This window comes from Zingiber officinale, chromosome 11B (assembly GCF_018446385.1).
Source record: "Zingiber officinale cultivar Zhangliang chromosome 11B, Zo_v1.1, whole genome shotgun sequence".
Lineage (NCBI taxonomy): Eukaryota > Viridiplantae > Streptophyta > Magnoliopsida > Zingiberales > Zingiberaceae > Zingiber > Zingiber officinale.
This window is the reverse complement of record NC_056007.1, coordinates 8,627,675-8,648,271: the sequence shown is the minus strand read 5'-3', so window position 1 is coordinate 8,648,271 and position 20,597 is coordinate 8,627,675.

The following is a 20,597-nucleotide window of genomic DNA, read 5'->3' as shown; positions in this document are numbered from 1 at the left end:
CTTTTGCAAGATTTAAGGACCAACATCGACATTTCAACTCTAAAATATGTGAAAAAGTAGTAAGTAGACTTAAAATGAATTAAATTGGTGAAATGATGGTATAAATTTGATTTGATTTTTTAAAATTTATTTAGTTGGTTAATGAGTTTGATATTATAATTTTGTTTAAGAGTTTATTTATTTATTTATAAGATTGATAAAAAAAAATTATTAATGAATATAATTTATAAATTTTATTTATGAATTGTTTACATATATTTGATTATGCCGGAAAGTCGAAGAGAAGGTGCTAACCTCCTGTGGACTCCGTGTGGATTTACAACACAGACTACGTCAGTGCCAAGCCAGGGAAGAGGTCCCCGACGTTGACCCTCCGACGCTTAAGTCAGTCACCGGCGATGAAGTGGAAAGCGAAGCAATAAGAAGACTACTGTAGCGCAAACAGTGAATATCGCATACCTCCGCTGATGCTTGGACCCCCTTTATATATAGCTTCGGTAGTGCGCTTGCACGCTTCCCAAGGCAAGTACGCTTCTCAAAGTTTTCCTTGAAAAAACGTGTTAGTAAAGTGTCCCTGACATAGTACCTTAACGGGCCGAGCATATATCTGAAGTGACAGTGGAAGTTTCCGCCGTACGATCTTCTGGCAGTCCATACCCGGTGTCGGCGGCACCAACTCCCAAAAGGATATTACTAGATATCAGGAGTGTACTATTAGGCCGAGTAGGCTGGTCGCTCGATCGAAATTTCGCCGCACTGGTGTCCTTCTGGTCGACTAGAATCTCGTTGTCCCTCCGTGTGTGTCTGTTCGACACTGACGTAATCTGTGTTACAGGTCCATATAAAATTTATAGGAGATCAACATGAGTACCACATCCTCAACTTTCTATCTCTTCAATTTTCGGACAGAATGAATATTCATTTAATTAATTTCATATTGACCTAATATAAATAAGCCTCGCTAAAAGCAACTCTTGAATCACACAAGAGTAAAAGACAAGTTCAATGACGGCAAGCTGGTAGGACATGATCACCCATTAGAGGAAAAACATGTAATTAAGTAGTCGTCATCAATTCTCCGATGATAAAGGTGAAATCATAATTGAAGCAGTCCTTCTAAGACACCCATATATATTTCAGGCATGAGATAATCTGAAATAATATTTACATCCTTCAAAAATCGAACCATACCTCTTTATATATAATATTTGATAGGATGCATATTATTTATGAGAATTTATCAAAGGATACACCCAAAGTTTAAAATTGACTAAAAGACGTCTCAAATTTTAAAAATGTCCAAAAGACACATTTTTTTCATTTTATTTCTCTGTCAAATCTGACTTTTTCTAATCTCTTCTATATTTCTCTTTCCTCTCTTCTCTCTTTTTGCATACATGAACAACTTAATTACATTATTATTTTCTCCAGAGAATTTGGATCAGCACTACCATCTGTTTGGTTTGATTTAGATCAGGTTTAACGTGGACTTGATTTTCCGAAGACTAGGATTATGTTTTAACTGATTATTCCAATATCATTTTAACACATCTGAGAACCCTAAATAAGTAATAGAGAGTATCGTTGGACTCCTTGCAACCTCAAAAAATATACAGAATATGAAATGAGTCCAATCAAACATGTCTAGATACATCAGTGAATTATAACTAAAACCTATAGATGGACCTAGACAGATTTGATTTGACTCATTTCAAGTCGTGTGAATTTCTAAGGTTGCAGGAGTTCAATGGTGTCATCCATTTCTTATTTTAGCTTCTCTAAAGATGTTTAAATGAAATTGGAAGAATCAACTAGAGTTGGACTTGTATGAACGTAGCATGTCCATGTTGGATCTAATATGATTCAAATTAGGCCCACATTGGACCTAATATTTTCATATCAGACTCAATGCTAGTTAATTCTTCCAATAACATTTAACACTTTCAGAGAAGCCAAAATAAGAAATAGAGGACATCGTTAAATTCCTTGAAGTCTCAGAAATCTACATGACATGAAATGGGTATAATCAGATTTGTCTAGGTTCATTAGTGGATATTGACCAAAATCTACTGATAGACCTAGATATGTCTGATTGGACATATTTCAGGTCTTATGAATTTTTGAGGTTACAAGAAGTTCAACGATACCCTTAATTATTTACTACGACTTTTTCGAAGGTGTTAGAATGTTATTGATGAAAGAATCAGTCCTTTGCTGGGCTTGATATGTTGGGTCTAATATGAACATACTAGACCCAACGTGGGTTTGATATGTTCATATCAGACCCAATGCTAACTAATTCTTCTAATAATATTTTAACATCTCTAGAGTCGAAATAAGCAATGGAGGGTACCCTTAGACTCCTTACAGTCTCAGAAATCCACAAGTCAAATTAAATCCATTTTAGGTCATATAGATTTCTAAGACTGCAAGGAATTCAACAGTATTCTTCATTACTTATTTCAATTTCTCTGGAGGTATTAATATATTATTAGAAGAATCAACTAGAACATAGTCTTGGTCTCCAGAAAATCAAGCCTAATGTTGACATGATCTGAATCAAATCAGGCCTTCAAATATTCCAAAGAAAAAGATAATGTAATTAAGTTGTGATGTTGATTTTCAAAAATCAACACCATAATAGTTATGCATACATGCAAAAGAGAGAGAAAAGAGAAAAAAGAAGAGAGAAGTTGCATCAATAGGAGAGAGTAAAAGAAAAGAGAAAGAGAAAAAAGAGAAGAAAAAATGTCAAATTTGGTAGAGACATAAAACGGGAAAAAGAGGTGCCTTTTGAACATTTTCAAAGTTTGGGATATCTTTTGGTCAATTATGAATGATCCTGTCTGAGAGCTTGCGGGATGAAACACTGGGCGACGATGAGTGATGGCAAATAACAACTCTGATGTCGCTGAACGGGGAAAGGTCCGAGAAACCCACAGCGGACCTTACCGATGCTTAAATACAGAACAATAGATCCGAGAAAACCAAAGCGGATCTATGAATAATACCTCGAGGTGACTCCGTGGATCAACCAAAACTCAACAATCCAGTAGATGACCTCGTCTCCCTGCACACAATGAGACTAATCGACAAAGCGTTAGTGACATAAGACCGGGGTGGGAATCCCTGCTGTTGGGTGCTGCCGGAATTCCGTTCTGTTTTCCCTGTACAAAAATTTGTACAAGCACAGAACTTTTCCTAGCAACTCATGTGCTTTTCAGAAGTTAAACTTGGATTGCAAACAAAACTTAACATTATTAATCCAAGTTCAACTCATGTGTTCATCAGAAGTTAAACCATATTACAGAAGTTGATTAAATATTTATTTCAAGGATTGACTTCCAGGTCGTTGGCAAGGCACTCGACCTTCTTGGGTATGGGATCATCCATCACTTCCTAGACAAAGCCTTTTAAAAAAAATTGAATATTTAAACTCCTTACAGTAAACCCTAGATTTAGCTACAGAGACCTCAATCGAAGCATAAAATCGCTAGCCTCTTGTATTGGTATTTCAGGATCCATACAAAGAAAAACTAAACTAGTACACAGTGGAAACAATTAACTAGTTATACCTTTCTTTGTATCTTAAAGATCTCTTGATCTTCTGTTGTATTCCTCTCCTTCTCTTGGACGTCGTGTGGGCGACAATCTACCAAGACAACACCACCCGAATCACTTCTTTGCCTCCAAGACTTTCAGCTACCAAGGGATGCTAGAATAAGGAGTCTCCTTCTCTTCTTCTTCTCCTCCAAGTAACCGACCACAAGAAGATGGAGCCTCTTGATGCCGCCGGCCCTTGGTAAAGGAAACAAGGGGAGAATAGAAAGGGAAGAGGGCCGGCCAAAACAAGGATTAAAAGAAGAGACTTAGGTTGTGTTCTACCATAAGGCACCATCTACATTTCTTTTATAATCCTTAGTGAATGCAAAAAAAGGAAAGATTTAAAATTAAAACCTTCCTATTATGTGTGGTCGACCCTTATTTGGGCAACAATTAAGGAAAAATTTTAAATTAAAATCTCTCTTTTAAACCATTGTCGATGCCTACAAAAAAAGGAAATATTTTAAAATTAAAATATCTCTTTTAAATTTCTTTGTGGATGACTATAAAAGGAAAGTTTTAAAAATTAAAATCTCTCTTTTAAATCCCTTGGAGGATGGCTATAAAATGAAAGATTTTAAAATTAAAATCTCTCTTTTAAATCCCTTTGTGAATGATTATAAAAAGAAAGTTTTAAAAATTAAAATATCTCTTTTAAATCCCTTGGAGGATGGCTATAAAATGAAAGATTTTAAAATTAAAATCTCTCTTTTAAATCCCTTTGTGAATGATTATAAAAAGAAAGTTTTAAAAATTAAAATATCTCTTTTAAATCCCTTGGAGGATGACTATAAAAGGAAAGATTTTAAAATTAAAATATCTCTTTTAAATCCCTTGGAGGATGACTATAAAAGGAAAGATTTTTAAAAAAAATTAAAACTTCCTTTTAATTCCCTTGTGGTCGACCCCTTGCTTGGGCACCAAGCAAGGCTTGGCTGGCCACCTCTTGGGCTCCAAGCAAAGCTTGGCCGACCCTTGCTTGGGCACCAAGCAAGGATGTGGCCGACTCATTACTTGGGTAAGAAGTGGACTTGGTTGGATACGAGACTTTATACATAGAGGCTACAACAGGGACCTAGAGGAGGAATTGGCTTTAACCTCTTGATGAGCTTGAGCTTCCTGTGTTTAACCCGAACACCCAACTCAAGTTCATCAATAATAACTCATACCACTAAAGAGTTATTATTGAACTATCGCACTAATCTTATATTACATTATGAACTCCTTTTTATCATGAGTGCGTTAATCTCCCTGTGTTTAATATATCGAATGCCCATTAATTAAATGAGTTACCGACAACTCACTTAATTAACATCTAGCTCCAAGAGTAGTACCACTCAACTTCATTTTCATGTCAGAACTAAGTCCACCTGCAGGATTTACATGACAATCCTTATGAGCTCCTCAAGGGGGCATCATCATCCTAATAAATAAGACACATTTTTCTTCTATAATCAACAACACACCATATAAATAATATTATTTCCCAACTTATCGAGCCTATTGATTTAACGAATAAATCTCACCCTTTGATAAATTAAAGAAATAAATACTAAGTACATGTGCTTGTTATTATATTGGGATTAAGAGTACGCACATCCATAATAACAGAGGTTCTGTTCTTTTATGCAGTCAGTATAAAAGGAATAACCTCAAATGGTCTTGCTCAATACACACATAGTGTATTAGTGTAATTTTATAGTTAAGATAAACTAATACCAAATTACACTACAACCATTCCAATGGTTTGTCTCAATCCATCTTGGTTGTGAGCTACTATTTATAATTTATAAGTAACTGATAACATGATCTTCTGTGTGACACCACACACCATGTTATCTACAATATAAATTAAATGGACAACTGCATTTAACTAAATGCAGATATTTGACCAATGTGATTCTCATTTCAAAATAAATGTTCATATAAAAAGCTAGGCTTTTAGTATACATTCTAACAATCTCTCACTTATACTAAAAGACTATGCTACCATATATGCTGTCATGCATCTGATCCTCATCCCCTCAACATGCCTATTAAAAGCTCTTGCTGGAAGGGCTTTAGTGAAAGGATCTGCCAGGTTATCTTCTAATGCAATTTTGACGATAACAACTTCTCCTCGCTCTACCTGAGTTAGACCATTAGTGTTAACTGCACCAATAGAAACGACCCCTAAGCTATCTTAAAGGAGTTGTATTTTTTTTAACCTCTCGAACATAGAAATACTTGAATCCATACATAACTTTTGAGCTTGTCAAGAGTACCCAATGAGTTCTCAAAACAATTATTAACTAGAAAACATTACGTACTGGTCACCAAGTTCCATAATTTATATTGTCTAAAGAAAATGTCTCAATAATATGAAACATGAGTTGGAAGATATTTGGGTTGTACTGTCTCAGTCCTGAACCTACTCACTGGTTGAAACCTCATGTCTCATGTGTCTCATCTCCTGCAACAATCAGGACTATGAGTCTAAAGACCCAGTATGTGTTAGGACCAAAAGTGAGCTAGAGGGGGGGGGGGGTGAATAGCTCGTCGCGTGCCCGTTGTTCGGCGTTGCTTGTTTCTTCGAAGATGTGCAGCGGAAAATACAGAAACAAATCACACAACGCTAACACGGTTGGTTTACTTGGTATCCACCTCACAAGAGGTGACTAGTCCAAGGATCCACACCAACACACACACCCTCCACTAATGAAACTCTCCTTTATGGTAACTACCAAGGGCGGAGAAGCCCTACAAGACTCAATACAAGAAGAAGAAAGGGTAGTAAAGAAATACAAGCTTACAAGCTGAAAACCCTAACCCTAGTTTCTCCTTCTTGCTTTGATCCGCCTTGACTTGGAAGAGCCTCCAGAACCTTCAAGAACTGGCGGTGAGAGGTGGAGGAGCTGGTGAAGATCTTAGATGAATCGGTGAAGAAGTGCCGAAGACAACCTCAAATACGACTCAATGGTGGGATCCCGATCGATTCGATTTTCCCAATCGATCGGGAGGCTTGGATCGATCCACGGATCGATCTAGAGCGTGGAAAAGCGCTTGGATCGATCCACGGATCGATCCGGCCATTATACAGGCTGGTCAATCGATCCACTGATCGATTGAGACCTCTGGATCGATCCACTGATCGATCCAGAAGCTTTCTGTTCACTGGGAAAGGTCTTGATCGATCCACTGATCGATCCAGCACTTGGTTTTTGCCCAAAACCAAGTCCCAAACCTCCCAAACCAACATCCGGTCAATCTTAACCTGTTGGTACGTCATGCCTAGCATCTAGTCACTCCCTTGACCTGCTAGGACTCCCTCACCAAGTGTCCGGTCAATCCCTTTGACCCACTTGGACTTTTCTTTCATGCCAAGTATCCGGTCACTCTCTTGACCTACTTGGACTTTTCTTTCATGCCAAGTATTCGGTCACTCTCTTGACCTACTTGGACTTTTACCTAGCTTCACTCACTAGGGTTTTCAATCTGCCTAGCTTCACTCACTAGGACTTTCACCTGGCTTCACTCACCAGGATTTCCATACTACCTAGCTTCACTCACTAGGACTTTCACCTGGCTTCACTCACCAGGATTTCCATCTGCCTAGCTTCACTCACTAGGACTTTCACCTAGCTTCACTCACCAGGGTTTCCTTCCAGTCAGGTATACCTACTTGACTCTTCTTCATTCCCTGATCAGAATCTCCCCATATGAACAACTGCACCTGCATTGTCCATGTGTCTACATGTATTGTCAAACATCGAAACTATGACCAAGACTCAAGCTTGGTCAAACCAGTCAACCTTGACCTAAGGGATATTGCACCAACAATCTCCCCCTTTTTGATGTTTGACAATACCTTTAAGTTTGGACCATTCTGAGTTAAGCTAATCCCATAGCCTTAACTCCATTCATGCCAAAGTATGAATGTTGGTTCCCTTCATTCTCCCCCTATGACCTCCCCCATAGGTAATGAAGGCCTAACTTAAACCACACATTCTCCTCCTATTGGCACATATCAACCAATCTCTGAGCACACATAAACTCGTGCCTCAATTTTGGACACACTTCAACAAATGCCCCATTGTTGAAAACTCTCCCCCTGAAGAGTTGCTCATCGTTGTTCACAACGTCACTCGTTGTGACCAACACGATAATGAAGGTCCCATACCCTTCATTTATCCTTAACCCTACATTCTTCCTCAATGTAGGCAAATGCCCATCCTTGAGCATTATTCACTTAACAGAAGGTTAACCACCTTCCAATTGTTGGTGCAATATCCCTTAGGTCAAGGTTGACTGGTTTGACCAAGCTTGAGTCTTGGTCATAGTTTCGATGTTTGACAATACATGTAGACACATGGACAATGCAGGTGCAGTTGTTCATATGGGGAGATTCTGATCAGGGACTGATCAGTGTGAATGAAGAAGAGTCAAGTAGGTATACTTGACTGGAAGGAAACCCTGGTGAGTGAAGCCAGGTGAAAGTCCTAGTGAGTGAAGCTAGGCAGATGGAAATCCTGGTGAGTGAAGCCAGGTGAAAGTCCTAGTGAGTGAAGCTAGGTAGTATGGAAATCCTGGTGAGTGAAGCCAGGTGAAAGTCCTAGTGAGTGAAGCTAGGCAGATTGAAAACCCTAGTGAGTGAAGCTAGGTAAAAGTCCAAGTAGGTCAAGAGAGTGACCGGATACTTGGCATGAAAGAAAAGTCCAAGTAGGTCAAGAGAGTGACCGGATACTTGGCATGAAAGAAAAGTCCAAGTGGGTCAAAGGGATTGACCGGACACTTGGTGAGGGAGTCCTAGCAGGTCAAGGGAGTGACTAGATTCTAGGCATGACGTACCAACAGGTTAAGGTTGACCGGATGTTGGTTTGGGAGGTTTGGGACTTGGTTTTGGGCAAAAACCAAGTGCTGGATCGATCAGTGGATCGATCCAGCAACATCAGAAGCTCGGATCGATCAGTGGATCGATCCAGAGGTCTCAATCGATTAGTGGATCGATTGGGACGCTGCTGCTTCGCGCGATAAGCGCTGGATCGATCCGTGGATCGATCCAGGCGCTTTTCCAGAGCATAGAGGCACTCTGGATCGATCCGTGGATCGATCCAAAGCCTCCCCGATCGATTGGGAAAAATTGAATCGATCGGGATCCGACCGTTGAGTCGTATTTGAGCCGCAGGCGAGCGTTGTCTTCGGCACTTCTTCACCGATTCATCTAAGATCTTCACCAGCTCCTCCATAGCTCTTCTCAAGCTCGAGATCGCCAGTTCTTGAAGGTTCTTGGAGGCTCTTCCAAGTCAAGAGGCGGATCAAAGCAAGAAGGAGAAACTAGGGTTAGGGTTTGTGCACTCATTGTAAGCTTGTAAGCTTGTATTTCTTTACTACCCTTTCTTCTTCTTGTATTGAGTCTTGTAGGGCTTCTCCGCCCTTGGTAGTTACCATAAAGGAGAGTTTCATTAGTGGAGAGTGTATGTGTTGGTGTGGATCCTTGGACTAGTCACCTCTTGTGAGGTGGATACCAAGTAAACCAATCGTGTTAGCGTTGTGTGATTTGTTTTTGTATTTTCCACTGCACATTTTCGAAGAAACAAGCAACGCCGAACAACGGGCACGCGACGAGCTATTCACCCCCCCCCCCCTCTAGCTCACTTTTGGTCCTAACAAGTGGTATCAGAGCGAGGTCGCTCTTCACCGGAATCATCGCCGGAAGGGTTAAGTCTAACAAGAAGAGCTAGAGGGTGAAGAAGTTGAAGCAAAATCGTCAAAGTCAAAGAAATTCAAAAGCTCAACTTCTACAATAGAATTTCGAGATGGGCTCGGATTCGACACAAGGGTGGCTCCACCATACACTTCCACGAGCTTTGATTCTTGGAAATCAAGAATCGAAAATTTTCTTATGATGGAGATAGAGCAATGGTTTGCTCTTATGGAAGGCTTCAAGGCTCCAATAAACTCCAAGGGCAAGCTTCTCAAGAAAAGCAAATGGAGCTCGGAGCAAGTTCACAGGTGCGAGGCCAATGACAAAGTGACCAAGCTTTTGGTAAATTTATTGTCAAGCACCATCCTTTGCAAAATTGGAGAATTTGAAGATGCAAAGGATTTATGGAGCAAATTGGCCAAGCTTCATGAAGAGATCCCCTCCACTGTACAAGAGCAAGAAGTATCCAGAGAGGGTGACTCTTTGGAGCAAGACCAAGAGAAGGACTCCAAGGTTGAGAGATGCTCAACCTCCGAAGAAGAAGTCCAAGAAGAAGCTTCATCCTCAAGGGAATGCATCGAAGGGAACAAGGAGGGAGCATACTCCTTGTTTCATATTCAAGATGATGAAGCCTCTACCTCTAGGATTGAGGGGGAGCGATCCTTGGTGACGCCGGATCAAGAATAAGGAGAAGCCTCCACATCCGGGTCAAGAGACGAAGAGGAGGAAGAAGATTCTACCTCCACAAGTCAAGAAAAATCAAATGGAGGGGAATCAAGGTCCGATCAAGAGGAAGTTTCCACCTCCGGATCCAAAGGAAAAGATGTCACCCCTACAAGCAAAGGTATAAATATTTCAAATAATAATAAAAATCATATTATATGCTTTGAATGTAGGGAACATGGGTACTACAAAAGCAAGTGCCCTAAATTAGCCAAGAAGAAGGGCCAAGTGGCACCAAAGGGCAAGGAAAAGCCAAAGGAGACCATCCCCGGAACAAAGAAGAGCAAGGAGCACATTGTGTGTTTCTCTTGCAATCAAAAGGGGCATTACCGGAGTCAATGCCCTAAGGGGAAGAAGATGGTCAAGGCTCAAGGAAGCTCAAGTCAAGGGGGAGCCTCTAAGGTAAAAAGGAAGGTAACTTTTATTGAGCCTACCCCTTTACATTATGGTAAAAAGCATGATAGTTCTAATTTTTATCATTTTAATGTAATTTACCATAAGAATAGAAAGCATGAGGGCTTTAAGGAAAAGCATGTGGCCCTACATGCCAAAACTACCCAACCTAAGGTTAGGAAGGTAGATAAACACTTGGGCGAGAACACTAAGGATAATAGATGCATGCCCAAGAACAAAAATGCTCATGGACCAAAACCTAAGGATTTAATGATAGAAAATCAAGTCTTGAGGTCAAGACTTGATAAAATGGAAAAGACCCTAAAAAGGATGGAAAATATTCTACAAGGGCAAAATGAGCAATACCTAGGGCTAGGAAAATCAAAGCTATCAAATGGCCATGAGGGTTGGGATACAAACCAAAGGCTAAGAAGGATGTGCCCTCGTACCATAGAGTTCCATATAGTTATGGAACAAACTTTAGGTCCAGTGGTCAAGCCAAGAATACTAGGGAAGTCATCCCTAAGAGTATTTTTGTGATAAATGTGACTAAGACTTCTAAGAAGTCTAAGAAAGTCACTAATAAGGTCACAAGGAAGGCTATCCCTAGAGTTGACCTAGAAAATGTGACCAAGGCTTCTAAGAAGCCCAACAAGGTCACTAGGAAGGTATCTAGGGAAGTAATCCCTAGTGAGTACCTAGAGCATCCAGGGAGCATCAATAGGTGTTGGGTTCCTAGGAGCATTTTTTCTACCCCATAGATGGGTTAGAGAGTGTCAACTCTGATTAGAAGGGTAGTTAACCCAACTTTGAGGAAATTGACACTCAAGGAGCATTTTCAAGGTTTTTGTTAACCTTTGAAAATGAAATGGAATTATTATTTACTCTTTGAAAGAGTAAAATATGCCTAATGGTGGAAAAATTGATCTTATCTTTAATGGCATAAATTGGGAAAATCTAGAGAAATACCAAGTTGGGATTTTGGTATTCTCTTAAGAAAGTTAAGGCACTCCGGGCCTTGATTTAAGTGCTACTCTTGTGGAAAAATAAAATTTGCCAACATTTGAGGAATATGTTTAATTTCAATTGGCATAAATTAATCAAGGGAATTAGAAATGCCAATTTAGATTTTGGCACTTCTTTGAAGCATTTAGGGCAATCTAGGTTTAACGTTTTAAGTTAAAACAAGTGGAAATAGCTAAGTGATTAAGGATACTTAGATAGGAAATCTAGGTATATTTTATTTATGCTAAACCTTGCTCATGATTGTTTGCCCATTATATGCCATGACATCATGTTTTATTTGTGCATTCATGACTTATTATGAAAAGCTCAAAAATACCATATCATGACATACATACATCATGTAGTTATAGGAAATTTTCTTCTGAAAATTATTTCTTTTTGATGTATGCCATAACATTATCATGCATTAAATTTAATTCCTTGTAATTAAGGACAAATGGCATTTAACAACACTTATTAACAAGTGACATCCTAGGTGGATGTTTAATATCTCTAAAATGCCTAGATAGATATGCATGATCCCTAGAATATGGCAAAATCAAAATCTCACATCTCACAAGACCTATAAGATGACTTGTATGTGTTTTAGTGCACATTAGATACAAGTGAGATGTTAGGATGATGAACAAAACTCAATATGTTGATTTAGTGCATCTTTTTGAGTTTTAAGTTCATCAAAACACATAGTTATGTGTTTTCCCATCATTGGGAAAACTAATGTACAAATCATGTGCATTAAGCCCAAGGAACATGGTGGGATATTGGTTTGAAAATGTTTTCAAAATGATTTTGGAAAACCTTGGTGAAGGCTATCTTTTGATAGTAATCACCATTGAATAGTTAGACACAAACTTGAAGAAAACACTAGAGTTTTTGCAAGTTTTCAAGTTTGTGTAAATCTTTGAAAATATGAAGTATTTTCATAGAAAACTATTTTTCCTTGATAGTATATACCCTAAATAATGCCTACACGAAATTTCATGATTTTTGGATTTTTATAGAATTTTCTAGGGATTTCTGAAGTTGGCTGATGTTGAAATTCAGCAACTATCAGAGCTCCGATTGATCCATGGATCGATTGGAGTGCCTGAATCGATCCGTGGATCGATTCAGAAGGCAAGTCTCCCGCGAGCAGAAGCTCACTGGATCGATCAGCCGATCGATCCAGGAAGTCTGAATCGATCAGTGGATCGATTCAGAAAGGTTTAATCGATTGGAACCCAACTCCAGTCGATCCAAGTTGCTGATTTTGGCTGGGAAAGCCTGATTTCGACATCTTTAAACCTATTTTAGTCTAGGTAACCTTTCCAAACCCCTAAAAATACATTTGTATACATTCAAAGGGTGTTTTCATGTGAAAACAAGGATAGATTGGTTAAGGAAGGCTAAGTTGAGGTTTAGGTTGAGGTTTGTTTCAAATTTTGAATATTTGAACCTCAAAACTTCTACAATAGGGTTTCCTAAAGTTTTAGGGATTCCAAGTCATTGTTGGTGCAATGACAGAAGTTACCACCATGTCTTTAGGGGGAGGGACTCTTTAAAGGCATGAAAATTATTTTTCATAAATCTTGGAAGATGGTTAACCTTCCGTTAAGTGAATAATGCTCAAGGATGGGCATTTGCCTACATTGATGAAGAATGTAGGGTTAAGGATAAATGAAGGGTATGGGACCTTCATTATCGTGTTGGTCACAACGAGTGACGTTGTGAACAACGATGAGCAACTCTTCAGGGGGAGAGTTTTCAACAATGGGGCATTTGTTGAAGTGTGTCCAAAATTGAGGCACGAGTTTATGTGTGCTCAGAGATGGGTTGATGTGTGCCAATAGGGGGAGAATGTGTGGTTTAAGTTAGGCCTTCATTACCTATGGGGGAGGTCATAGGGGGAGAATGAAGGGAACCAACATTCATACTTTGGCATGAATGGAGTTAAGGCTATGGGATTAGCTTAACTCAGAATGGTCCAAACTTAAAGGTATTGTCAAATATCAAAAAGGGGGAGATTGTTGGTGCAATATCCCTTAGGTCAAGGTTGACTGGTTTGACCAAGCTTGAGTCTTGGTCATAGTTTCGATGTTTGACAATACATGTAGACGCATGGACAATGCAGGTGCAGTTGTTCATATGGGGAGATTCTGATCAGGGACTGATCAGTGTGAATGAAGAAGAGTCAAGTAGGTATACTTGACTGGAAGGAAACCCTGGTGAGTGAAGCCAGGTGAAAGTCCTAGTGAGTGAAGCTAGGCAGATGGAAATCCTGGTGAGTGAAGCCAGGTGAAAGTCCTAGTGAGTGAAGCTAGGCGGTATGGAAATCCTGGTGAGTGAAGCCAGGTGAAAGTCCTAGTGAGTGAAGCTAGGCAGATTGAAAACCCTAGTGAGTGAAGCTAGGTAAAAGTCCAAGTAAGTCAAGAGAGTGACCGGATACTTGGCATGAAAGAAAAGTCCAAGTAGGTCAAGAGAGTGACCGGATACTTGGCATGAAAGAAAAGTCCAAGTGGGTCAAAGGGATTGACCGGACACTTAGTGAGGGAGTCCTAGCAGTTCAAGGGAGTGACTAGATGCTAGGCATGACGTACCAATAGGTTAAGGTTGACCGGATGTTGGTTTGGGAGGTTTGGGACTTGGTTTTGGGCAAAAACCAAGTGCTGGATCGATCAGTGGATCGATCCAGACCTTTCCCAGCGAACAGAGAGCTTCTGGATCGATCAGTGGATCGATCCAGAGGTCTCAATCGATCAGTGGATCGATTGGGACGCTGCTGCTTCGCGCGATAAGTGCTGGATCGATCCGTGGATCGATCCAGGCGCTTTTCCAGAGCACAAAGGTGCTCTGGATCGATCCGTGGATCGATCCAAAGCCTCCCCGATCGATTGGGAAAAATCGAATCGATCGGGATCCGACCGTTGAGTCGTATTTGAGCCGCAGGCGAGTGTTGTCTTCGGTACTTCTTCACCGATTCATCTAAGATCTTCACCAGCTCCTCCACAGCTCTTCTCAAGCTCGAGATCGCCAGTTCTTGAAGGTTCTTGGAGGCTCTTCCAAGTCAAGAGGCGGATCAAAGCAAGAAGGAGAAACTAGGGTTAGGGTTTGTGCACTCATTGTAAGCTTGTATTTCTTTACTACCCTTTCTTCTTCTTGTATTGAGTCTTGTAGGGCTTCTACGCCCTTGGTAGTTACCATAAAAGAGAGTTTCATTAGTGGAGGGTGTGTGTGTTGGTGTGGATCCTTGGACTAGTCACCTCTTGTGAGGTGGATACCAAGTAAACCAACCGTGTTAGCGTTGTGTGATTTGTTTCTGTATTTTCCGCTGCACATCTTCGAAGAAACAAGCAACGCCGAACAACGGGCACGCGACGAGCTATTCACCTCCCCTCTAGCTCACTTTTGGTCCTAACAGTACGTTCAAACCATAATATGCATTAATTAATTCTTATAACCATGTGTTCTAACGGGAAACCTACACTAATTAATTTTTGACCCTTAGCTACTTACATTGCATAAACATAACTAGAGCATGAACGTAAACATACTTTTCGCAAAGCATAAATAATTGCATAATTAATGTATAAATATGAGCATGCCAAAGTATAAACATAAGCATAACTAAGCATGATTCTTAAACCTAACTAGGGCATAAACATAAGCATAATAAAAGTATAGGTTCATAACTAGAGCATAATCATGGGCATACTACGTGCAAAGCATAACTATGAACATACTACTTACAGAACATAACCATGAACATAGCTACCCTAGGGCTTAATTTCATGTTATTGTCCCCTAACATTGTTGGTAGGGATCCAAACCTTGGATCGGAAACCCCTACCCATACATACTATAACTAATATCTTTGGCAAGCTTCTTGAGCGTAGGTCCCCGTGGCGTGTCTTACCCATAATGTAAGCTTCTCGGGCATGAGTTCCCAAATAGAGGCTTGTAAGCGCCCCGAGCAAGGGTACCCGAATCGTGACTTGGTAAGTTCTCCGAGCGTAGGTTCCCGAATCATAACTTGATAAGCTTCCTAGACTTATTCAGATCATAACTTGTTAAGCTCCTCGAGTTTGCCCATATCATAACTTGGTAAGCTCTCCAAGCTTGCCCGAATCACTACTTGATAAGCTCTCAAGGCTTAGGTCCTCGGATCATAACTCGATAAGCTCCCTGGGCTTGCCCGGATCATTACTTGATAAACTCCCCGGGCTTAGGTCCTCGAATCATATAACTCAATAAGCTCCTCGGATTTACTTGGATGATTACTCCATGCATGCATAAATTATAAAATTCAGAAACTACTATATCTTACAAAGTTATCAAAACACATGGTTGAATTCATAGCATCCTAACCCTAAATCCGAAATTATCATGTACTATAAAGTTATTAAAAGCATGATTAATGTCATAGCATATTAAACCCTAAAATCCGAAACTAACCTATACTACAAGATTATCAAATATGATTACTTGCATAACATGTTAAATCCTAAAATCCAAAGCTAACCTATACTACAAGGTTATCATCATACGTACATGCATACATAATTTTCATAAATCTCTAACATACATATTTACAAACACAAAAGATGGCTGAAATCAACATGATATAACTTAGCTGTGATCCCATTCCTAATTTGCATGATATTATCACAATAGACACATTAATCTTTAAGGAGTTATATCATGATACACAAGGTTCTATAGGGGAAACTAAATATCCATAAGGGAGAGTTGATGGTATCACGTGCTATATAGAAAGGAATTAATGTATGGCTTAAACCCATGTGATATATTTTATATTTGATCCCCTTCCAAATTTGCATGATATTATCACAATAGACACATTAATCTTTAAGGAGTTATATCATGATAAATAAGGTTCTATAGAGGAAATCAAATAGCCATAAGGGAGGGTTGATGGTATCACATGGTGGCAAAAGGTGAATACGTTCGCCCCCAGCGCCTCCGCCAATCCGTCCTAGGGCCAACACGAAGGAGGTAAATCACGGACGGCTACTAGCCTTTGGAATAATGACTAGCACATAAGGGAGACATTTATCTCGGTTTTGCCGAGATTCGAACCTCAGACCTCATGATGGCAACACCTCATGCGCTAGCTACTAAACCCATCCGAGGGGACGGGTTGATGGTATCACATGCTACATAGAAAGGAATTTAAGTATCCATATGGGGAGATTGATACATCGATATTCAGCAAAGTTTAATTAACGAGGGCATGGTACCCCAACCTCTATAGTTTATATGAATTAATTAGTACATGATATGAGATATAGAACATGTATTTGATTCCTTGCTACCAAACCTCTCCTTCTTCTCCTCCCCTTAGAGATTAAACTGGCGGAAACTTGAGCTAGGGTGGCGGAAAAATCCAAGGGGAGGAAGAAACTTAGGGTCGGTGGCTTTAAGGTGGTGATATTAGGGTTTGGGAGGAGGTGAAAATCCAAGGTAAGGAATCACTTGTATATGTTTTGTCATGTCTAACCTTAACTTTGAATATTTCCGCTACAATTACTAAGTCATAAATTTTTTGTGAAAAATTTGGATCTTATGTATCTTACTAAATTTCTTATATATTTGGATGTGGAATAAATTTTTATACATATTTATATTTATGGGTTATATAAATTTTTATAAGTCATATAAATTTTTATATATATATATAAATTTGGATTTCTTATATCTTTAGTAAATTTTATATCTAACCATCTACTTAATATAATTAATCAATTCAAATTCCATAAATGTAAGATAACTTAATTAATTAAATCTAACTAAATCTATTTATTTAAATTAATCAATTCTAATTAAATCTGAATTAATCAAATAAATCTTCTTAATTAAAATAATTAGTTTCGGACACTATACTTGTCTTTCTTTCTCTCACTTTAGCTATTCTATAAATATCTCTTTCTCCTTCTTTTGTATTTAATTTTTGATATAATAGTTCAAAAGTTTCATTTTTTACTTCATTTATTACTTTTTTTAGTCTTTTTCTTGACTATTGTATAATTTTTAAATTTTCCTTGTTTTTACAAATATATAATTCCTTATAAGTTTTTCATTTTCCTACACTTTTTCTTGTACTTTCTCATTTCACCACTAAGATTCTTTACTTAGTGGTGGATGACCCTTTAACTCACTGAGTACACTTTTCGCTACTATTTTTAATTTTAATACTATCTTAACCCATGTTGTATCAAAGTCACCATATATTTCACCTAATGTTTGTACTCCTACCTTTTCCATAAATATATTTTACTTCTCATCCTTTAACTTCCACCACTTAATTTTAGAAGTCGTATGTATTTTCTTTCTATTGATACTATGCTTGAGACGTATATTCAACACTATTAGTTTATGTTGAGTAGTTAAGCATTTTCCATGGATGACCTTGCAATCTTTACAAATTTTTCTATCACTCTTCCTAACCATAAGAAAGTTAACTTGCGATTTATTATTCTCACTTTTGAATGTAACTACATATTCTTATCTTTTCTTAAAAAATATATTAGCTAATATAAGGTCATATGCTATTATAAAATCTAATATATTTTTCTCTTCTTCATTTCTCGTTTCAAACTCATAACCCACATATACTCTCTCGTATTTCTCATTTTTCACTCTGATCTATCTATTTAAATCACCTTCTATTAAAATCATTTCATTTGGTAGAATATTTTGTAATATTTCATATAAGTCATCCCACAATCTTGATTTGGTAGCTTCATCTAATCCTACTTGCGGTGTATATATGTTAATTATATTCATAGATTTTTTCGTCACTATTATTCTAAGGTTTATAATTTGATCCACTTTTCTAACTACTCCTATAATTTTATCTTTTAACGAACTATTTTCAACAATACCCACTTCACTTCTTGATTTACTCTTTCCTGTGTACCATAACTTAAAACCTGAGTTCTCTATCATCTTTGTCTTCTTGTCTACCCATTTTGTCTCTTGTACACACAAAATACTAATCTTTTTCCTAATCATCGTATTTACTACCTCTATTAATTTACTAGTGAGAGTTCCTATATTCTTATGTTCTAAATCTTAGATTATTAGTTTTCCTATCATATTCGTTCTTATCCAACTTATGATGTAAAAATTTGTACACATTTAGTACTACACCTTAGTTATGGAGATGCAGCGGTCCTTGCCGAGATGTTATAGTCGAACCCTGTAACGTGTTCCTTTCAGGGAATAACTTATTATTAACACAATAGTTTAATAGATCTATTCATTTAACATTTGTCATAGTTTGAACACTGACTGTCAATCTAACGCAACCCTCCTCTTTGAGACCAACCATGATTGATTCGTCATTTCATTATGAAGTCAACATGAGACAACTTGGTAAAGAGTTGGCCCGTCCTCCATTCTACGACCGGAACAGAGGTAATGAAGAGAAATAGAACATGATCACTAGTGTGCAACATTGAAAAATAAGAGAGGAAAGCATCCACAGTGGGAGCTCCTTCAGAGCTCCACTGTGACGTGGCTCCAGTGAAGGAGCTTCCTCCCATAGTGGAGGGAGCTCCTTCGTGTAATTATAAGGACTCTGTGTTCATGGAGCTGCTTCTTCGTTGTTTTATTGTATTATTATTTTTTATTAAATATTTTTATTTTTGATTTAAAAATTAAAATTATTAAAATATTTTAAAAATAATATATGATTAATAATTTATGAATTTAAATTTTATTTCATTAATAATTTATAAATTTAAATTTTATTAAAATTTAATTATACATAATTGGATAATAGAAAGGTGAGAAAAATATATATAATAAAAAGTGTAGGGTATATGAAGGAGTTGTTAAAAGATTTTTTTGATAGTGCGTGAAAAGATGTGCAAGATTTTTTTACTTTTAACATATATATATATATACAGAGACGTTCCGCTGCGGAACGTCTCGTGTGGACCTGCCCTCATGGCAGGTCCGCGTCAACTTTTTTTTTCCTCAAATTTTTATTTTGCGTCAATTTTTTTTCCACATATGATAGCTTTTTCCCAGCCCTAATTTTGCTCGCCGCTTCCTCCTTCGTCACGACGCACCCGCTCGCCGCTTCCTCCTTCGTCGCGGCTCACCCGCGACTCGTTGACTCCTTCGTCGCGGCGAGCGCTGGTAAGGGAGTTTGTCATATCCGCTAATCAAATTAACAATTTAATATTTTCCACTGAACCCCTTAATTAAACAATAATGTTGTAGTAACGAGCCCAGGATCGATCCCGAGGAACCAACGGTAGAATGTAATTTAGGATTATCTTTTTATTCCTATTTTTGGGGTTTTAAACATATAAATGGAATTTGGGGAGTTTTGCAAATAAATGGGGGTTTAAGCTTGAATCTAAATCTAACAAAAGTAAAGCATAGCGAATAAGAAATTAATCTAAAGCAATAGTGAAATCTACTTGTGTGCCAACAATCAAACCATAATGCATTGTCACCCTACATTATAATTTAATCATCACCACACTTAAACTACATATGAAATTACAAGACAGAAATAAATCTAATCTAAAGCATGATTTAAACCCTAATTTGAAACCTACAACTTATCAATTAAACAAGCTTCAAAGAAGACTTAAACTAAGTGATCCTGTCCGAATCGCTGAATCAACGGACGCTGGGCACGTGGTGCTCTCCTTGTCGCTGATGTAGATCTTTGGTCGGTTGGAAACGTGAGGACCTCCATCCGGTCGACGTGCGCCACCAAAGATACTTGCTCAATTGGCTGCTGGATGGCGATCGGCGTTATTGAGCTTGCAAGTTTGGCTAACTCATCGGCCGCCTTGTTCTCTGTTCGGGGTATCTTTTGGATAATAACCTCTCTGAAGTCAGCCTTGAGTTTTTCAAAGGCTTCGGCATAGAGTTTGAGCCGGGCGTTGTTAATTTCAAAGGTGCCCGAGAGCTACTGAGCGGCCAGCTGCAAATCCGAATGGAGCGTTACCCGACCGGCTCCAACATGCCGAGCTGCCTGCAAGCCGGCTATGAGGGCTTCATACTCCGCTTCATTGTTTGTAGCTTTATAATCCAGCCGGACGGATAAGTGCATCTTTTCTTCTTGGGGAGAGAGCAGCAGTATTCCAACCTCGCTTCCAAGCCGAGTGGATGATCCGTCCGCAAATATTTTCCACATAGCTTCTGG